The following is a 5,568-nucleotide window of genomic DNA, read 5'->3' as shown; positions in this document are numbered from 1 at the left end:
GACACATTTGCACGTAGCGATGACTAGAGAGTATTGCAAAGGTTTGAGCAGATGAATTCGTTTAATGAAGTTGCACAACAAGATGATGCTTACACTGCTCCTGATATACAAGATAACACATATGTTCCTAATATCTTTGAGAACCATCACGTCAATGACGCCAGCGAAAAGATTGCCTGTCATGCTGTGGACATACAAGAGTTGATCAAGAAGAAGCCAACGTTCGAGGACGTTGAGGACGAAGAAGAAGATGACACCGTGGGGAATTACGATTCAGACTGATACACATGGCGAAGATGTTGACGCTGCTGCTGCGGATGATGATTACATTGATTTTGTCGTATTTGCCTGTCAGAAGACGTTTTTTTATCTACTATGTGAAATTGTGTTTGCTATGACAACTGAAACCTGATGAACATGTTGTTTAGTATTTTGCTGTGAGAACATCACTTGTTATGTATGCTGATTTGTGTTTGGTGATTGTATGACAACTAAAACATGATGACATTGTTTTTTAGTTGTACTCATATTTGGTTGTGAAACTTGAATTTGATGACATAGTTTGCTGTTGGACTGCAATTTGCTCGACGTCTTCGAATGAGAACAAAGCTGACCCGACAGGGCCTCTTCTATTTATTTATTTATATGAGGAAAAGGGGATACCCCCTGATTTCCGTTAATAGAAATCATTAGATGTTCAAAACACTATGCCCAGCCTGCTACACAGGTTTCATTCATTACTAGTTTCAGCAAAGTGTTCATGTCGTAGCCACTGAATACATCATAAGTGCTACATACACTGCAAATAAAGAGACAATCATCCTACAAAGCACATCGAATTTGCCCATTATCTTCACAAGCTCTTTCATCTCCTCATTGCTGTCAAGGCCGTTCAGCAGCTGTTGCTTGGCCATGATCAGAGGAACTGCTTCTTTAACCTTCTGCTCTGCATCATCCTCTTCTATCGTTCCTTCAGTTACTTGTCCAACACCCCAACCTGCTAGTATTGGGATTCCTCGGCTAACCAAATAATCAGCGTAGTTGCATTCCCCCACATCAGCAACTTCCCTGAAATACAAATCACATGAATCTTCCCTTTTCTGCATGAATCAAATTGGTAGATCATCAACCAAACTATTAAAAAATCAGCAACTAAAAGCAGCAGAACAACACTTAAACATATTATTACCCCATGATTCGGGCATTTGTAGAAGACTCGGCCAGGGTTGCGGATTGTGGTTGAGACGCGACGGATGACTCTGCGTGATTTGCAGCAGTGGCACCACACCAACGGCAGTGGGCTGCGATGAGCAATCGGCTACGGTGCGCGTGCCGGCGAGGGTGTGATGAGACCCACAGGCGATGGTACGGGTTGCAATTTGGCGCATATCTGGTTGTTGCCTACTGAAGAGCAGGTGGACGAGCAGCCAGCGGACATGGTTGCTGCGGCCAGAGCTTCTGATGCTAGGCAGAGTAAGTAGAGAAGAGGAGAAGCGAACGTTGGATATGTCAGTTTCATTACTTGTAGAGTAGCATATCACCATATACAGTCATAGTCTAGGTTTGGATTCGAACCAGCTACAGGAGCACGTCTTTCTTTTTTTTATAAAACTCGGAAACATCTCTTTACTGGTACACTAGCTTGTTCTGTACGCCTTCCCAAGTCTTTGATTTTCTTTCCTTTTTTTGCGAGTACCTGATAGCTGGGACCCACCGGAAGGGCCTCTGTATTTCACGAAAAAACGTTCACCCCGCTGACATGTCGGACCCACCAGCTATATCTTCGCACGCAAGGAAGTGCCTCCTTATTATGCACAAAAAATGAATACCCCCCTGCTAGCTGGGACCCACCATAGTGGGAGGATGACTTGTGGGCCAACAAAGTTGACAGGGACGGAGGGCTTTGTCAACTTAGTCAATATGAACGATTCTAACTCCAGTGACCGTACGATGTCCATCCAACGGGCGTAGTGCTTCTTCAACCTCTGGTCTTCTTGCTCCAGCCGCCCAAAGCAGCGTCGGTCGTGTCGCATGCTCCTGCCTCCCGTGGACGGTTGTGCTGCCGCGGAGGCCTCACCGCCCCCTACTATTCCCACCGCTGGCCAGGCCCTGCGGCGACGGCAGCCTCACACCACAGCCGAACCAGTGAACCCTCGTACTCCTCTCCGCGCGGGCTTCCACTGCCGCGTCTTCCCCGGCTCCGCGTCGTCCCCTTCCTAGGCCTCGCCGTCGTCCACCGCCGTGGTGCTCTCCGCGCGGCGTGGTCAACGTGGTCAAGGAACGACTTCCATCGGAAGAGTATTGTACGTGGAGAGGCTGACAGCTGGGTCCACGGCCACAACCTAGTTTTTTGTGATTTGCCAAGTAAGTCGCTTTGTCAGGCCTGTTGGGCTGCAAATCTTTCAAGACGAGGAGAGCTTTCATTCGGCTGGCCGAGAAAATGGCCCATCAGTAATGAGAAATGGGCTGTACATTTTTAAAACACATCAAACCGGCAATTAGTTTCAAATATCTTTTTTTTCATTTCAAGATTTTAAATTACTTTAATTTTTATGCGTGGAGAATTTGTTGGATTTTATATTGATATACATTTATTTTTAAAATCAGTTTGAATGTGAGTCAAAATTTCGGGATTAAAAACAGTTCGGACTGCACCGAAATATGCAAAATTTCGTATAATTTTTTAACCATGGCCACAATTTGGGCTGTAATGCTAACAAAAAGAATATGGGCTCCAAAAAAACCTTAATAGTTAGCAAATGGGCTGTAAATTATTAGAAATAATGGCAGATGGGTTGTATGTTGTTTTCCATAGATTTGAGGCTTTCCTAAAAAAAGGATGACGCACAAGCAGTGACTGTTGGATGTCCATCCAACGACCATCGTGCTTCTTCAATCTCTGCTCTTCCTGCTCCAGTCGCTCAAACAGGCGCCGGTGGGACTGCCTGCTCCCTCCTCCCCGTGGTCGGCTCTGCTGCCGGTCAGGCCTCACCGCCCCACCGTACTCCCATCGCTGGCCTAGCCATCCCTCTACTCACCCACACCTGCTATTATTCTCCAGCGACGGCAGACGAACTAGTAAACCCTCATACAGTCGTACTCCCCTCCGCGTGGGAAACAACTACCGAGTTTTCCCTGCCTCTGTGTCGTTCCCTTCCTAGGCCTCGTTGTCGTCCACCGCCCTGGTGCTCTCGGCGCGGCCTGGTCAACGTGGTCAACGACCGACATGCATCTGAAGTGGACTGTACGTGGAGAGGCCGACAGCTGGGTCCATGGTCGCACGCAAGGAAATGCCTCCTTATTACGCGCAAAATAATGATTCCTCCACCTGACATCAGGGACCCACCGAAAGGGCCTCTGTATTTTGCGAAAAAAATGTTACCGCCGCTGATAGCTCGGACTCACCAGCTATATCTTCGCACGCAAGAAAGTGCCTCCTTATTACGCACAAAAAAATGAATACTCCCCCTGTTAGCTGGGACCCAGTATAGTGGCAGGCTGACTTGTGGGCCTACTAAGTTGACGGGGACGGAGGGCTTTGTCAACTTAGTCAATAATGCACGATTCTAGCTCCAGTGACCGTACGATGTCCATCCAACGGCCGTAGTGCTTCTTCAACCTCTGGTCTTCTTGCTCCAGCCGCCCAAACCAGCACCGGTCGTGCCTCGTGCTCCTGCCTCCCGTGGCTGGCTGCGATGCGGCTGAGGCCTCACCGCCCCCTACTACTCCCACCGCTAGCCAGGCCATCCCTCTACTCACCCACACCCCCTGTTACTCTGCGGCGACGGCAGCCTCACACCGTAGTGAACCAGCGCCCTCGTACTCCTCTACGCGTGGGCATGCACCGCCGCGTCTTCCTTGGCTCCGCTTTGTCCCCTTCCTAGGCCTCGCCATCGTCCACCGCCCTGGTGCGCTCGACGTGGCGTGGTCAACGTGGTCAAGGAACGGCTTCCATTGAACGTGGACTGTATGTGAAGAGGCTGACAGCTGTGTCCACGGCCGCAGCAAGGAAGTTCCTCCTTATTACGTCGAAAATAATTATTCCTCCACCTGATAGCAGGGACCCATCGGACAGGCCACCAGTATTTTGCGAAAAAAATCGTTTCCCCCTGACTACTGGGACCCACCGGACGGGCCACCGTATTTCGCGAAAAAACGTTCCCCCCGCTGTCAGCTCGGACCCACCGGAAGTGCCTCCTTATTACACATAAAAAAATGAATACTCCTCCGGCTAGCTGGGACCCACCTTGGTGGGAGGCTGACTTGTGGGCCTACTAAGTTGACGGGGACGAAGGGCTTTGTCAACTTAGACAATATGAACGATTCTAGCTCCATTAACCGTACGATGTCCATCCAACGGCCGTAGTGCTTCTTCAACCTCTGGTCTTCTTGCTCCTGCCGCCCAAAGCAGCGCCGATCGTGCTGCATGCTCCTGCCTCCCGTGGCCGGCTGTGCTGCCGCGGAGGCCTCACTGCCCCCTACTATTCCCACCGCTGGCCAGGCCCTGCGGCGACGGCAGCCTCACACCGCAGCCGAACAAGTGAACCCTCGTACTCCTCTCCACGCGTGCGCGGGCTTCCATTGCCGCGTCTTCCCCGTCTCCCCGTCGTCCCCTTCCTAGGCCTCGCCGACGTCCACCGCCCTGGTGCTCACAGCGCGGCGTGGTCAACGTGGTCAAGGAACAACTTCCATCGGACGTGGACTCTACGTGGAGAGGCTGATAGTTGGGTCCACGGCGGCAGCAAGGAAGTGCCTCCTTATTACGCGGAAAATAATGATTCCTCCACCTGACGGCAGGGACCCACCGGACGGGCCACCGTATTTTGCGAAAAAAACGTTTCCCCCCTGACTGCTGGGACCCACCAGCTACACCTTCGCACGCAAGGAAGTGCCTGACAGTCGGGACCCACCTGGTCGAAGCGTATGTAGCGTTGTCATTCTGGTCGCGAACGTGTATGTACATATATACTGGTGGATGCAAAGGCACACACGTGTTGTAGTAGAGGCGCGCACGTAGCATGTACACATTCATACAGCGGCCAGGGTGCAAGAAAGAAAATACGGCCACGTATGTGTACATACGAGCGGGGTCTCGAATGCCTACTCGCGCATACGTACGGCGAGGGATCGTGTACATGGCTGGGTTGGAACGGAGAAACAGCGTCGTTGTCGTGTTCATGGGGAGGCAACGGAATGCGTCATGTTCATCGGGAGGCAACGCGGCTGGGTCGGAACGGAATGCGTGGTCGTGTTCATCGGGGGGGCTTGGACGAAAGAGGCGATGGAAACGAGGCCTGGCGTACCACACAACGGAGGAAACAGACCTCCTACGGTCGAAACGGGGGTCCTGTTGATCGGGAGGGGTGTGGCGTACCGCAAAACGGAGGAAACGGACCTCCTACAGTTGAAACGGGGGTCCTGTTGATCGGGAGGGGTGTGGCGTACCGCAAAATGGAGGAAACGGACCTCCTACGGTCGAAACAGGGGTCCTGTTGATTGGGAGGGGTGTGGCGTACCGCAAAACGGAGGAAACGGACTTGTGTTGGAGCGCTACGGTCGAAACGGGGG

Source organism: Triticum urartu, chromosome 5A, assembly GCF_056163025.1.
Source record: "Triticum urartu cultivar PI428250 chromosome 5A, HENAU_Tu73, whole genome shotgun sequence".
NCBI classification, from domain to species: Eukaryota; Viridiplantae; Streptophyta; class Magnoliopsida; order Poales; family Poaceae; genus Triticum; species Triticum urartu.
Note: the sequence above shows the minus strand (reverse complement) of the source record.